General features: G+C 40.2%; 1 pseudogene; it reads left to right on the forward strand.

The window, feature by feature from the left end:
* Positions 1–1,616: 1,616 nt before the first annotated feature.
* Positions 1,617–17,030, forward strand: LOC110630422 (annotated as a pseudogene).
* The last annotated feature ends 365 nt before the right edge of the window (positions 17,031–17,395 follow it).

The raw sequence follows: 17,395 nt of genomic DNA on the forward strand, positions 1-17,395 counted from the left end.
GTGACAATCGTAACTAAAAATACTAAATTGAATATGAATATGTTAATGATAAATTATAATACACTTTCTAAAGTTTTATATTAATAAATATATAGTCCCTTAATTTAAATTTTATATTGAAAGGATGTTTATTTTATATTTATTATACATGATATTAAATAAATATTTATTATAAATAAAATTTTCACTAGTATAAATATTATATATTAAAATATTTAAATGAAAATCTATACTCATTATTATTACGTACATATTTTTAACTTATAAAAAATTATAGTTTATATTAATAATATTAAATAAAATAAAATATTACATTTTAGTATATAAAGTTTTTCCATTTATAATTTTTATTAAAACTTTATTTCGTTTATAATTTTTATAAAAATTTTGATATGTAACTAGATATTCAATATTTTTATTTTACTCACCTATATAAAAAATAAACTTGTAATGTATATTAATTTATTTGCTGTTATGATAAAAAAATATATTTTATGTTAATAATATTAAATAAAATAAAATATTATATATTTTATATTTTAAATTTTTATTAAACTTATATAAAAATGAGAAGGAGAAGTAAATAATGGAATTAACAAAAAATAATATTATTAAAATAAAAATATATATTTTAAAAATTATTTTATTAGTCAAATAAAATTTTAAGGATTATATTATAATTTTTTATAACTTTTTAGATTCAATTTAGTACTATCCGTTATAATTATGTCAAACTAAAAAATGTTTAGTTTTATTATCCAAAATTTAAAATTTTTAATATAAATATGAATTATAGTTAATATTTAGATTTTTTTATATAATAATTTTTTAAAAAAATAATTCTACGTGTGAACTATCAAATTCTTTTGTTAAAATTAATTAAGTTAAATGATTTTTTATTAAAATTAATTAAATTAAATAATTAAAATTGAGTCAAAATGAGAAATAATTGATGTTAGTCCAAGATTTTAAGGTTACTATATAAATATAAAAAATAATAAACTTTTAATTTTTTTTAATCAAATAAGCCTTTAAAAAATGTTGATTAAAAGTTTGGATTATTTGTTGGCTTGTATTTTACATCATGGTTTTAGATTTAATACTCAATTATCCATCATCATTATCTTGCAAAAAAAAAAAAAAAACCATGTTGCAGCAATTATATTATATTTTCATATTTAAAATTGAGTAAATATTAAAAAATAAATATTTATCATTATAATAATTAGTTATTGTTATTATAAAGTTGATTAATAACACATGTTGAATGAAAATTATATTAGATTTAAAATTATTTTTTATAATAATTTAATCATTTTAATTTTAATGTTATATAATAATTTAGTTTAATAGTTTTAATATTTACAATAATTTAATTTTTCTAATTTAAGTTGACTTTTTTAATTAACAATGAATTAATATTAAATTTAATAAAAAATTATTTTATTAATAAAATAAAAATTCAGTTACTAAATTATTTATCAGTATAATAAATAAGAATGGAGTAAATTGTAAATTTTACTAAACTTTATGGACTATACTGTAAATTAATTGTTTGATTTAAAAAAAGATAAAATCAATAGAACTGCTTGATAAATTACAAAATTTGAAAATCAACCATTTCTAATTTCCCCGCTCCTTTTGTTCTGCGCTCTGCTTTCTTCCACCACCTCCCTCTCTCTCAGCGAATCTCCAGTCGAAACTTGCTAAAAAGCATATGACCATCATGTTGACGGACCCCAACAACGCCTCATATGCTCGCGATCCTGTCTTTCCTTGGCTACTGTACGTGTTTTCTCTTTCTATCTGCCCATGTAATTTTTTTTTGGCCGCTATTGATTCTAGATTTGACAAAATCGGTGGTGATTCCAGGTCCATCAAGAAGGCACTTGATAATAAAGCCTTTGGTGGTGATCCAAATAATCTTCTATTAGACTGTATAAGGACTTTCAAGCACAATGCCCAGTACCGAAACGATCCCAGATTTCTCAAAATTTGGCTCCTCCACGTAATGTACTCTTTGCTTGCTCTGATTTTCTTACTCCTGAATTTTTCATTCATTCTTAAAGGTATTTTGCTTGGATTCTCTCCTAAATTTGGTAGCTTTGATGTGTTTTTATTTCTTCATTTGGTTGCTTGTTGTTTTCGGGCTTTAATTGTTTGATGGGTTAGTTTTGTTGCTTAGTATTTATTTTATCGTTTAAGAGAAATGAAGAGAAGTAAAACTTTTATTTTCCCACTATTACTGTTCTATTGAGTCCTTCCTTCATTGGCTCACTTCCTGTTTGAAAAATTGGAGCTTCAATAGGACTGTCATTTTCATTTTTATTTTTTGGGTTGGAGGTGCATTGAATGATTATTAGATGAGATTATGTGGTTGGGATCATTTTAGCTTCTTATAGTCAGAGGGCAGTGTGAATTTGATAGCATTTTTACAGAAATAGAATGAGTAACATATGCTGGGCCACTCTTCTTCAATTTTCTAACTTGCATGTTGTTTGAGATTTTGTATATGCGACGAGTTAGTTTAGTTGATCTCTGATGTCTGTTTGATTGTTACATGGGTTAAATTGTTCTTATTGGGCACTGTAGTTGGAAGGTAGTGATGACACCAAATTTGTTTTCAAAGAAATGGAAGAGAACAAGATATGTTGCGACCACTCTTTGCTTTATGAACTGTAAGCGGGACTTCTTGAAGCGAAAGAGAATTGGCAGCAAGCACATGTGATTTATTAGAAAGGCATTTTAAGGTCTCTTCTTCTAGTTTGCCTATGTTTTTTGGATGGTTGTTCGCTGGCTTCTCTCTCTTTGACATAGATGCTTTGCTCTTTCGGGTGATTAACCTTCTCTAATTCAAAGTAATTGTGATTATATTATGTAATAGGAATACCAAACCTCTTGAAAGGTTGAAGGGAGCACATGCTTTATTTCTCGATAGGATTTCTCACTGGGTAAATGGTTGTTCACTTCAAAAGGTATGCAAACACCCTGTAGAAGAAGATACAAAGCTATGCTGCTTGAGCTTTCCACTGTTAATTTTTTGTTTCCTGTGAAATATTATAAGTTTCTAAATACTGTTGATTTATTCATAACCAAGTCTAAATATTATGCGTAGTTGTTTGTTTTGGACATGTTAATGCCGATTGGCATTTTGACCAGGAGTACGTCCGTATAATGGATGAATTAAGAACATTTTTTATTTTTCTTTTTCTTTTTTTTAGAGGTCCCCTTTTCAATGCTCTCTCACACTTTCATGCTTGTTTGTTCGAACCTCAAGTTAATTAAAAGGCACCTTTTTCCTTGCCCCATTTTCCTTATTTTTCTTGGCTGTAACTTTTATGTATAACATATTTGAATGGTAATTCTTTTCCCTGTAGTCCTTCCCTTCGCATCACTTATTTAAACATCTCCGTTTCAGCTAATCTAATTTTAGGGACATTTATTTTATGACTCTAACTTAGTGTTGAAAGCATGTTCTTTCACATAGTCAATCTAGTGTAGCATGCCAGTTCTCTAGAGCTTAAGTCAGCGATGTACTACGAGTTTACTGTCTGTCTGCTTCTCTTTTGATAAGATTTCTTTTCTTTGAAAGGCTGGCTGATTCAAATTTGCATCTGAATTCCCATTTTACAGATTGATGGTGATGAACCAATTGGGTTGGTAAAAAATCGTGTTCATCCATGGTCCGGTTCAACCATGGAAGAGCTATTAAAGAAGATACACACTCAAATCATGAGATATGATGTAAGACCATTCCATTTCTTGACTATTATGCCCATGATTCTTAACTGATCCATTTGACCAGTAGTTAGTATTACAAGAGTTCTCCTTGCTATTGTTTTAGGGATACCATCAACGTAACAAAGCTTACTCTGGGAAAGTGGACTTGTTATCTCTAGGAAATGCATCCAGAAACAAGATTGTTAAGATAAGTGATCCTGAATTTCAATTTGCATTATATCCTAAACTGCTTTGAGTCTACAGTTATTGAAATCTTTCATGTTGGAACAAGCTTAAATTTGTGAAAGAACTCATTTCTTCTTTATGCTTTAAAATGTAAGTGAAGGTAAACTACCGAGTGGTTTTGAAGAACCAGGGTGATGATAAGTACAAGATATTTAGCTTGATTTTGAGACCAAATTGATTAGTGTTTGTAGAAGCCTATTGTCTACTTTGCTTGCTTGAAAAGGGTTATTATGCAATCCTACTTGACTTCTATTACCAATAGAAAGACTTATCATGTCAAATATCTTTAGAATTAACCTTGGATACACAATAGAAATGGCATTTTCATTATGATGTGAAATTGTAGTTGACACATGATACTGAAGTCATTTGTTGATCCTAACAGGAAGAGTGCTCTACAGTATGATCTTTTAGTATTGTAAGTGTTGAAATTAGAATAATAAAGAAGAAAGAAGAAAATAATACCATGTTACATTTAAAATAATAAAGAATAAAATAACATGATAAATTTTATGTGATTGGCTACTAGAATCTACTATTAAGAATTGAATAATCACACAATCCAAAAAATAAGCACACGAAAAGAAATCAACATACAGATTTAATATGATTCACCAATTTGGTCACGTCTACAGCGGTTAAAATTTTCTTATTTCTTTGTGAGTTTTCAAAATAGAATACACTAGGAGAATGTTACATATTTATATGTGACGAGGCCGACAGTTATTCTGTCGGAACAACCAAGTGGACGAGAAGCGAAGCGGAGGAAGAGGAGTACCGCCGGGAGAAGAAACTCAGGCAGGAGGAGGAAAGTCTAGACCAAAAGTTGCAAAAGATGAGAGAGCAGCTCTTGGCCGAGTTGGGAACGAAGGATCAAAATCAAACTCTCTTGCCCACCTCTTCACCCTTCTCGAAGTGGGTGCAGCAGGAGATCGTCCCCAAGAAGTTTATGATGCCTCCTATGGCAGCATATGACAGGGCTGGCAGCCCGAGAGAGCATTTTCTCAACTACAAACTTTTATGGAGTTGCAGACTCTGTCGGATACTTTGATGTGCAAGGTATTCCCTACAATTCTGACAGGGCCAGCGCGGGCGTGGTTTAACATCCTGGAGGCGGGGAGCATCAAGAGTTTCGGGGATCTGGCTAACGCCTTCATCAGCCGGTTCATAGCTGGAGTTCCAGCAGAGAGAAAGACCAGTTACTTGGAGACGGTCAAGCAGAGGAAGGATGAATCGCTGAGGGAGTACGTGGCCCGTTTCAACACAGAGGCCCTACAGATCCCCGAGCTGGATGAGAGTCGGGCGGTAGAGGCCATGCAGAAAGGGATGACCTCGCCCGAGTTCTTTGGCTCGTTGAGCAGGAAACCCCCGACCTCACTGGCAGAGCTCATGAAGAAGGCGGAGAAATACATAAGGCAGGATGATGCCTTAATGATGAGCAGGTTTGCCAAAGGGGCAGAAAACAGAGGAAAAGCCCCTGAAGAAAAGAGGTCAGAGAGGCAGGAGAAGAAGCAAGGCAGAAGGCCTGAAACCTACAGACAGCCCTGGAAGCGAAGAGACCAAAGACCCCACCTTCCAAGGGTCCCAGAACAGAAATCGCTCCCTCCGTGGATTCCAGAGAGTCTGACCCCGCTCAATGCCTCCAGAGTCGAGGTGCTCATGGCAGTACAGGACAAGGAGTTCCTTCAATAGCCCAGACCTATGAAAGCTGAAGCAAACTAGCGAGATCCTGACAAATATTGTCAGTATCATCGTACACACGGCCATGACACCAACAACTGCTACCAGCTGATTGCTGAGATCGAGAGGCTGATAAAAAGGGGACACCTCAGAAACTTTGTGAAGAAACCAGAGGGACAAAGGCCTTGGCCCAACCCAGCGGAGCAAACATCCCGGAGAGCGAGAGCAGGACCAGTGAAAGATGGGTCTAGTGGGACCATCAACATGATTGTCGGAGGGTCAGGAGGTTGGATGAGCCGAAGAGGAAAAAAGAGGAGTCGAGAGGGGGAAAGCAGCAGTGCCGAGATCATGCAAGTCGTCGAGCACACTCCAGTGGCCATCATTTTCTCTCCGGAGGACGCTCAGGGTATTCAGATTGTAACAGCCCGGCAACCGATACCCCTCTGTAACGGCCCGAACCGCCACCGGCGCTAGGATCCAGATCGGCTTAAGGCCGCCGGGACCCGTAGCAAGCCAAACATACATCCTATCACCTGGTCAAATCCCATACATGATCAAAACTTTAACATAAAAACTCAAACATCTGATGTACATACCGAGCCTGACCTGTATGCGACATAACTGAAAACATAAAGAAACCCCCTACTAGAGCCCTCACCAAAACTCTAGCTGGGTCAACATAACATACATCAAGCTGGGATTACATCCAAGGAACTAGAACCTAACCTGTGTATGCATCAAACCATAAACATAAGACCTCCTCTAGGGTCCTCATCCATTACCATAGCGTGGTAACAACACATGCCACAAGATTAGTTTAAACATAACTCAACATCTAGCATAACATACATCATGTATTAAAAAGGGACTAACCAAGTCTTAGGGCCAAGCACAGTACTAAACCATAAACATAACTCCACTTAACTTTACATTACATTCTCTTATAAATCAATATATCCATTACAATACATGTCCACACTAAAAGTACTAATCTAATACTATTACATGAACAAGACCTTTACCCTTGACGTCTTCCTGATCAACCTCAAACCTGCAACACTGGGGTTAGGGGAGAGGGGTGAGCTAAAAAGCCCAGTGAGTAGAAACAAGGAAAACAGTTCATTAATTACATGCTTTCATGAAATGCGTCATAACACAAAGAAATCACATAACTGTATCTTGTCCGTCTCGGGTTCATGCAAATATTTACTCCCCACGGACCTGTTTCTGAGAGTTCTTTTTGCTAGCATCCTTTCCTCTCAAGGATCGGACATGACCTCAAAATTCCCTCTGTCGGTGCCCGGCTCCCCCAAAGGAGCTCACACAGGACTTTCACATACATGACAGGGTACCTAGTCCACAGAGAGCTCATAGGGACTTTCCTATATGTACTTGTCCGGCTCTCAAAGGACTTACCCAAGACTCAATGACAGAAATGGGCTATTGAAGTCGCCTTGGTCCAAACCTCCTGAATCAACATCAAATAATGCAATGCGCCATATTCGTGAAACTAGTGCAATCAATCCTATTACATGTAATCATGATGCATGAACATGCTTTAGGCATTAGATTTCGTACATAAAAGATTAAGTTTAGTTCTACTCACCTCTGACAGACGTTAGACTGACTCTGCAACTGCTAACACTGATGGCCTCCTCGATCCCTCGGGTCCGGTCCTACACAGGTGGACTCGAATGAGGTGCCAAACACACTCTAAACAACTCATAAACAACTCCCTAAAAACCCACTAAAACATCACTTAAACATGCATAGAAAACAACCTTGAAAAGGCTGGACAGGGCACTTTCGGCGGCACCTTCGGCGGCCGAAAGTCCCACTCCAGAGACGAAAGTCAGACACTTTCGGCGGCCGAATCCTTCCTTCGGCGGCCGAAAGTCTGCTTTCAAGCCAAAACTCAACTTTCGGGGGCAAGGTTAGGCGGCCAATCCATGCATCCAAAGGCAGGTTCGGCGGCCGAAACCACCTTCGGCGGCCGAACCTGAGTTCTTCCCAGAAGGGCAGAACTCAGCTTCTCATGCATTTAAGCCTCCCAAACCTTCCAAACACCCCAAAACAAACACCCAACCTTACCAAAACATGCATAAACCCTTAACCATGCCCAAAGGAGCTTAATAGCTTGATTAAACTCCAAAAACAACATCAAAACATACCTAGATAGTTTATGACCCACATAGGCCAAAACCATCAAAACAACCCAAATCCTCACATACTCTCTTCCAATCATGCATACACTCTCCCACATGCATAACCTAGCCTAAACATTCAACATAGCATCATATAAACATACATTGGGCATAAAACCCACATAAACCTAAATATGCATATCTACCCATACTCTACCATTAAAACCTTCATAAAACTTTATAAAAACACTAGGGAAGCAAAGATCTACACTTACCTCTTGAAGATCGAGGGTAGTGTGATCCCTAACTCGGAGGTGTGGAGAATCCAAGCTCCAAAAGCTCCAAGCTCCCAAAACTTGATCTAAGCTTGAAAACTCTTCAAAATAACCATGGAACTCATGAAAACATGAAGGAGATGAAGAAAGAACATGAAAACGGCCAAGGGAGGACAAAAACTCACCTGAGCTCGAGAATGGGGAGAAAACTCGCCCATTTCCGATCTGAGGGCCCTTTATAGGTGGCCTGGTCGAAGACCTTCGGCAGCCTAACGTGCCCCCTAAACTCATGCATGTTCGGCGGCCGAACTTGACTTTCGGCGGCCGAACCTGGCAAACGCCTCCTTGGTCTTTTCATTTCAAAACTCAATTCTTTTTCATTTAAAACCATAAAATCATGTGAAAACATTTTAGAAAACACATTTTTACCCCTCTAGAAGCCTCTGGCATCTTCAGAATTCCAAATTCCAACGGAGATTCCGCCGGAAGGTAGGGATTCCGATGCCGGAATCTAGCCGGGTATTACACAGATGCCTCACGATGACGCTTTGGTTATTGAAGCCGTCATCCACAACTACCGGGTGAAGAAGATCTTGGTGGACGACGGGAGCAAGGTGAATCTGCTGCCGTACCGGGTCTTCCAGCAGATGGGAATTCTCGAGGAGCAACTAGTCCGGGACTAGGCTCCAGTGAAAGGGATCGGAGGAATCCCGGTGCCGGTGGAGGGGAAGATAAAGCTGGCTCTCACTTTAGGAGAGGCACCAAGGACTCGCACTCATTATGCGGTGTTCTTAGTTGTCAAACTCCTATTGAGCTACAACGCAATCCTGGGGAGACCTGCGCTGTTTGACTTTGAGGTCGTAACCAACATCAGATATCTGGCTATGAAGTTTCCAACAGAGGCAGGAGTGGGAGTAGTCCGGGGAAGCCAGGAAGAGGTGAGAGCGGTGTACCTAGCCACAGTGGCAGAGCCAAGCTCGGCGGGAGAGAAGCTCGACTCAGAGGTGCTAGAGGTCAGGGATGAAAAGAAAGAGGCTAGAATAGAGCCGGTCGGAGAGCTGGAGACTTTTCCCTTATCAGAAGCAGAGACAGATAAGGTCTTCAGTCTTAATGCCGGCCTCACTGAAAAGCAGAAAACGGAAGTCATGGCCCTAATCCGAGGTCACGCGTCGAGCTTCGCCTGGAAGCCTTCTGACATGCCCGGGATTGACCCCGAGGTGATGACACACAAGCTGAATGTCCTTCCTGAAGCTAGACCGGTGAAGCAGAAGAAAAGGGTGGTAGGAAGGGAGAAGCAACAGGCCACCAGGGAGGAGGTACGGAAGTTAGAAGAGGCAGGCTTTATCAGGGAAGTCATGTACCCGCAGTGGTTAGCAAATCCTGTATTAGTCAAAAAAGCCGATGGCAAATATAGGATATGCATAGATTTTACTGACCTGAATCAGGCCTTTCCTAAAGATTGTTATCCCCTCCCTGATATTAATAAAATGGTCGATTCCATGGCCGGTTTTGATTATATGTCGTCTTTGGATGCTATGTCTGGGTATCACCAAATTCCAATGGACAGGTCGGATGAAGAAAAGACCTCGTTCATAACGGAAGATGGGACCTACTGCTATAAGGCCATGCCCTTCGGGCTGAAGAATGCCGGGGCAACATACCAAAGACTAATGAACAAGATGTTCAAATATCTGATCTCGGCATCTTTAAGCACCTTGCTGACATAGAAAACAGGCTTCTGCTCCCCTTCTTCCACCCTAACCAACACGGCACTAACGGCTTGTTTTGAGGCTAATAAATAAATCAGGAGCTCTTCTCCCTCCATCGGACTGCTGAGCACATGAGGCGAGCTAAGATAACTTTTGAGCTCCTTGAAAGCTTCTCAGCAGTCCTCGGTCCATTCGAAGTTCGACACTTTCCTTAACTTCTTAAAAAACGGCAAGCATCTTTCAGCCGACCTCGACATGAAGCGATCGAGCGCCACCACTCTCCCGGTAAGTCTCTGGACATCTCTTACGCAAGTTGGCTCTTGCATGTTCAAGATAGCTTCCACTTTCTCAGGATTGGGCTCAATGCCTTTCCCACTTACTATGTACCCGAGGAATTTTCCTCCCCTGATGAAGAAGGCACATTTTGCTGGGTTCAGCCTCATTCTGTACTGTTCGAGCACCTCGAATACCTCCCTCAGATCTACCATGTGCTGTTGGAAGGTTGGGCTTTTGACCACCATATCATCTACATACACTTCTACATCTCTGCCGATTTGATTTTTGAAAATCTTATTCATTAGTCTTTGGTATGTTGCCCCGGCATTCTTCAGCCCGAAGGGCATGGCCTTATAGCAGTAGGTCCCATCTTCCGTTATGAACGAGGTCTTTTCTTCATCCGACCTGTCCATTGGAATTTGGTGATACCCAGACATAGCATCCAAAGACGACATATAATCAAAACCGGCCGTGGAATCGACCATTTTATTAATATCAGGGAGGGAATAACAATCTTTAGGACAGGCCTGATTCAGGTCAGTAAAATCTATGCACATCCTATATTTGCCATTGGCTTTTTTGACTAATACAGGATTTGCTAACCACTGCGGGTACATAACTTCTCTGATAAAGCCTGCCTCTTCTAACTTCCGTACCTCCTCCCTGGTGGCCTGTTGCTTCTCCCTTCCTACCACCCTTTTCTTCTGCTTCACCGGTCTAGCTTCACGGAGGACATTCAGCTTGTGTGTCATCACCTCGGGGTCAATCTCGGGCATGTCAGAAGGCTTCCAGGCGAAGCTCGACGCTTGACCTCGGATCAGGCCATGACTTCCGTTTTCTGCTCTTCAGTGAGGCCGGCATTAAGACTGAAGACCTTATATGTCTCTGCTTCTGATAAGGGAAAAGTCTCCAGCTCTCCGACCGGCTCTGTTCTAGCCTCTTTCTTTTCGTCCCTAACCTCTAGCACCTCTGAGTCGAGCTTCTCCCCCGCCGAGCTTAGCTCTGCCACTGTGGCTAGGTACACCGCTCTCGCCTCTTCCTGGCTTTCCCGGACTACTCCCACTCCTGCCTCTGTTGGAAACTTCATAGCCAGATATCTGATGCTGGTTACGGCCTCAAAGTCAAACAGCGCAGGTCTCCCCAGGATTGCGTTGTAGCTCAATGGGAGTTTGACCACTAAGAACAACGCATAGTGAGTGCGAGTCCTTGGTGCCTCTCCTAAAGTGAGAGCCAGCTTTATCTTCCCCTCCACTAGCACCGGGATTCCTCCGATCCCTTTCACTGGGGCTTGGTCCCGGACTAGTTGCTCCTCGGGAATTCCCATCTGCTGGAAGACCCGGTACGGCAGCAAATTCACCTTGCTCCCGTCGTCCACCAAGATCTTCTTCACTCGGTAGTTGTGGATGATGGCTTTAATAACCAAAGCGTCGTCGTGAGGCATTTGAATACCTTGAGCGTCCTCCAGAGAGAAAATGATGGCCACCGGAGAGTGCTCGACGACTTGCATGATCTCAGCACTGCTGCTTTCCCCATCTCGACTCCTCTTTTTTCCTTTTCGGCTTATCCAACCTCCTAATCCTCCGACAATCATGTTGATGGTCCCACTAGACCCATCATTCACTGGTCCTGCTCCTGCTCTCCGGGATGTTTGCTCCGCTGGGTTGGGCCGAGGCCTTTGTCCCTCCGGTTTCTTCACAAAGTTTCTGAGGTGTCCCCTTTTTATCAGCCTCTCGATCTCAGCAATCAGCTGGTAGCAGTTGTTGGTGTCATGGCCGTGTGTACGATGATAATGACAATATTTGTCAGGATCTCACTGGTTTGCTTCAGCTTTCATAGGTCTGGGCCATTGAAGGAACTCCTTGTCCTGTACTGCCATGAGCACCTTGGCTTTGGAGGCGTTGAGCGGGGTCAGACTCTCTGGAATCCACGGAGGGAGCGATTTCTATTCTGGGACCATTGGAGGGTGGGGTCTTTGGTCTCTTCGCTCCTAAGGCTGTCTGTAGGTTTCAGGCCTTCTGCCTTGCTTCTTCTCCTGCCTCTCTGACCTCTTTTCTTTGGGGGCTTTTCCTCTGTCTTCTGCCCCTTTGGCAAACCTGCTCGTCATTAAGGCATCATCCTGCCTTATGTATTTCTCCGCCCTTTTCATGAGCTCTGCCAGTGAGGTCGGGGGTTTCCTGCTCAACGAGCCAAAGAACTCGGGCGAGGTCGTCCCTTTCTGCATGGCCTCTACCGCCCGACTCTCATCCAGCTCGGGGATTTGTAGGGCCTCTGTGTTGAAACGGGCCACGTACTCCCTTAGCGATTCATCCTTCCTCTGCTTGACCGTCTCCAAGTAACTGGTCTTTCTCTCTGCTGGAACTCTGGCTATGAACCGGCTGATGAAGGCGTTGGCCAGATCCCCGAAACTCCTGATGCTCCCCGCCTCCAGGTGGTTAAACCACGCCCGCGCTGGTCCTGTCAGGGTTGTAGGGAATACCTTGCACATCAAGGCATCCGACAGAGTCTGCAACTCTATAAAAGTTTTGTAGTTGAGAATATGCTCCCTCGGGTTGCCAGCCCCGTCATATGCTGCCATAGGAGGCATCATGAATTTCTTGGGGACGATCTCCTGCTGCACCCACTTCGAGAAGGGTGAAGAGGTGGGCAAGAGAGTTTGATTCTGATCCTTCGTTCCCAACTCGGCCAAGAGCTGCTCTCTCATCTTTTGGTCTACACTTTCCTCCTCCTGCCTGGGTTTCTTCTCCCGGCGGTACTCCTCTTCCTCCGCTTCGCTTCTCGTCCACTTGGTTGTTCCGACAGAATAACTGTCGGCCTCGTCATTCTCAATCAACTCCCTCACCCTCCTTCCGTGAACCCTTGCTTCTGACTCTACTTCTCCATCAGCTCTCCTGCTCCTCTCTCCTGTTTCTCGGCTAGTTGTTTGAGGAGGATTGAGGGTAGGTTGGCGAGGTTCATTGGTTCTGGGTTCTTCTACCACTGGCAACACATTCACCGGGGTGTTAAGGCCCCTTTGTTGCATCATCTGCCCCAACCAGTGAGCGGTATTTTGTAGTTGGAGGGCCATGGTTTGAAGGTCCTGGTTGGATAGAGCACATCCAGGCACGTTCCCTGCCAAGCTTGGCGAGGGGTTGAAGGGAATTGGTGTTTGGTTGTTTGGGGTTGTGGGACTGGAAAAAGAGAACTGTTGTCCTTCCTGAGCGGAGCTCAGGTTATTAGGGGTGTTGACAAGATTGTTTTCGTTGTGGTTAGCCTTCGTGGATCTCAGTGGGTATTGTAAGAGTGGAACTCCGGCGATGAAAATATCTCATTCGTTTTCCCACAGACGGCGCCAATTGATGATCTGAGATTCAGAAAAAATAGGGTTTTACAAGGGTTTTGTAAACTTAGAAAAAGCTTAGCCCTATAGGAGAGTGTTTCCTTCCTTTTATCCTCTTTCTTCTCCCTCACGTGATATAGCCTTTCCGCTATAGGACCACCTACCCCTTGGTGTAGGTTCGTACATACGGATAACCCCAGGACCCTCCCTGTGTCAGGCAAGCATTTAATTCCCTTCGGCGCGCGAGTGGACAGGGCTGTGAAATGACTGGACCCGCAGTCGTTTCTTCTTGTGACCGGGTTTGAGGGAAAAGGACCGGAACCTAGGAAAGGGCTTGCTTTAAGGCTGAAATGGGCCGGGCCGGGCCGATTGAGTGACTTAAATAGGAGTCCGATCAGCAGGATGAACGGGTTGGGTCTGGCTTATTCAGGGGCTTAGGAGCCTCCTGATTGTGGGCTGCTACTATCTGCCCGGCCTCGTAATGGGACGGAGAAATTCAGCGATCATCAATATGCTTTCAGAAAAAATACAAAAAGATAAAATAGTTCTAAAAAAAATATAGTGTACAGTCCATATTATATCATTAGAGTCCATATCTTAACACTTACATACACAGATGCAAAATCTTGAAAGACTACGCCTTCATTATTGGATTCTACATCATGATACAAAAACTTGCTTATTATAATGGAAGACCTAAGACATATGTAGCATAGGGATTCTCCAACTAAGTAGGAATATATAAAATTACCTGCAGAGCAATATATTTAGGAAAAGTTATCCTACACGAATAACATTCCACAATATTCCTTAATTGGAGTTTGGAATCTCATCAATTCCAAGGTAAGAATTTTGCAGCATGTAAAATCAATCTACAGAATCTTAGTTTTTATACATGATTCAAAAGTTTTTTTCTACTCATACCATTACTCTGATGCTTAAAGGCGGAAAGGAGTACCAGATCAAAGGTTGTGCTGGTGACGGGGGTTTTGCTAAAGTATTTAGAGCATCTGTCAATAGATTATAATCCTGATGATATTGTTGCTCTAAAGGTAGTTATTATCGGCTCTTCATTATAGATTTTTATTTGCGTTTTGGATTGTATAACTATATCAGATGTCTTGCAGATACAAAAGCCTGCTTTTCCTTGGGAATTTTACATGTATCGTCAACTTGATCAGCGGATCTCAACCAAGCAAGTAATGCGTTCTTGACATTTTCATTATTTTCAGCATCTGTTGGTTAAAGAAGGTTATTGTTCTTGACATTGCAATTCTATCAGAGGTCAAGCTTTGGTGTTGCTCATGGAATGGATGTCCATTCTGACTATAGCTTACTTGTGTGCGACTACCTATGCCATGGGACACTTCACGTAAGTTTACTTCATTATGTATCTGCTCCTTTATTCTTATTAGGCAAGTCACACTAGTGGAAGTTCTCGTGTTCAATCTTGTGCAGGATGTCATAAATTCTTATGTTATTGTTGGTAAGTCCATGGAAGAGGTTTTATGCATATATTACACCACAGAAATGCTATACGTGCTGGAAACTTTACATGATGTTGGGATTATTCATGGTGATTTCAAGCCTGATGATCTGCTTGTTCGCTATTCCAGGTGAAATTTGTTTTTTTATATAATGGATTGTGACAATGTATTGCAAATTGTTGAAAACTTGAGTTTTCTAGACATTATTGTAACACAAAAAATGGGACGCTTGCATCTACATCCGGAGCATCATAGGATAGAAAGGGTAATTTTTGGCTGCTGTGAAACTATTAAGACAGAAGTGTAGTTCACTGTTTTTCAAACTGTTGTGGAAAAGTCCTGGGAATTTGAAATTATAACATGCAAAACTATATTTTATCTCACTAATCTTAAATGAAAATTTTCAATATTTTGTTGATATCATCACTGTTTGTCTCTTAGATATGACTTAAAGACACTAATGGATGATTTTCTGATTCATGTAAGACTATGTTTTGTAGTTCTCTAAGGGTGTTTCCTTTCAATGATGATTTAATCTATATAGAATTATACATGCATCATCCCTTGTTTTTAAATGGAGTGCTTTCATGTGCGGCATATTGTGGTGTTTGAAATTAAAAATTGGAATTTCAGCAGGGATGACCTTTCTGAAGATGGGTTTGAAGACCGAACTGGCTCTTGGGGCGATCAGGTTTAATTTTGTTATCAGAGATTACTTTTAGTTGAGTAGGTTACAATTGTGCTTAGAGTTTTTCTATGTAGGGCTTGTGCCTTGTCGACTGGGGTAAGGGAATAGACCTGCATCTCTTTCCTGATGACACAGAATTCGAGGGAGATTGCCGGACTTCTGGCTTTCGCTGCATCCAAATGCAAGAAAATAAGCCGTGGAGATTTCAGGCCAGTATTCTGTTAATAAGCATTCAAATGCAGTTGCCATTTTTGTTAGACTGACACTTGTGAGATTTCCTCATTATTCACTCTTAGGTGGACACATATGGCCTCTGTGTCATTGTTCATTTGATGCTGCATAATTCTTATATGGAGATTGAGAAGAAAGCAACATCTGATGGTGGCTACATTTATCTTCCAAAAAAACCTTTTAAACGGTATCTCTTACAACTATATATATGCAGGCATTTCTTTTAGAATTGAGAGTTTTCTCAATGAAGGTTCCAGAATATTTAATAAATTAATTAAATATAATTGTAGTTAATTTTAGAGAATTTTAGTGGTGTCTTATCAAGTCACTCTTTTGTTGATAAGCGTAAAAACTATAATTTTGTCACTTAAAATTTTCTAGAACCCTTGTAATATCTCTGTAAATATATATATATATATATACACACGTAAATGTGTAAAGCAATAGATGATTTACACATATAGATGATCTGATGATGATGTATGTAAGTGTGCTTTGAAATATAAGAGAAAAGGGTTTTCTTCCGGCAGTTGTGAGTCTATTTTCTTTCATGTCTATGTTGTCTTCCTTTTTACTTCATTAATATCGGTTTATGTTTGATCTGTTTAGCTCCAAAAATATCTTAATTTTCCCAATAACTCTGTAGTTTGTGCAGAGCTGTGTAATTGCCCCGTTAAAGTAGAAATTTACTATTTTTTTTCTAGCTCATTATACCTTCTTTCTGCCTGTAAAATCGCCCTTCAGATATTGGAACGTTGATCTATGGAGGGAACTCTTCTCACAGCTGCTTAACAACAGCCCTCACAATGACAAGTTACTCCAGAACTTGAGGGAACGATTCCAGGATTATTTATGCTCTAATCGTCAAATGTTAAAGAAACTAAAAGATTTATTAGCAAAGCAAAGGCTTTCCATGTGTTCTTCATAGCATGAATTCAACCATTCCTCCAACTATCTTGTAGTTGTCAAATGTATATGCAGCTCAGCGTAACACATCAAGGTAAAAATTCCCAGTTCATTTGGTTTACTGCAGAAGCCAATCCAGTGCAGAAAATGAGCTTGTTATTATAGAACTGGCAAGCTGCAAGCAGGAAACAAGCTATCTTAAAAAAAATGGTGTTTGATCCTATATCAGGCGAAGATATATGATGGAAGCACATATGTAACTTTGTTGGAAGATTGTAAGATATGCTCTTCTTCAGTGGAAAGCATTTATAGTATAATGAAGTGCAAAAAGAAATGCTTTCTATTGAGTGTTTCTCTTGGTACAGAATGTTTTGAAAATAATGGTTATAATTCAACACCTGTTATTTTTTACTAATGGTTATAATTGAAACAAAAATTTTCTTTAAATTTCTTTTTTTGAAAATAAATTTCATTTTAAAATTTCAAATGATGATCCGATTGATATTAAAAATTTGGGACATCCATCAAATAAAATTCCAATATAAACAAATACGCTTATCTTTTTTTTTTTTTTTTATGCTTATCCAATTTGGATCAAGTTTTTTTCTATATAATTTTTAATTTTTTTTTTGGATTTTCTAATTGGGTGTAATGCTGGAATAATATACCGAAATGGCGAAATTGCACCTAGACAAGGAGCCAGCTCCGTGGTGCTGG

This window comes from Manihot esculenta, chromosome 13 (genome assembly GCF_001659605.2).
Source record: "Manihot esculenta cultivar AM560-2 chromosome 13, M.esculenta_v8, whole genome shotgun sequence".
NCBI classification, from domain to species: domain Eukaryota; kingdom Viridiplantae; phylum Streptophyta; class Magnoliopsida; order Malpighiales; family Euphorbiaceae; genus Manihot; species Manihot esculenta.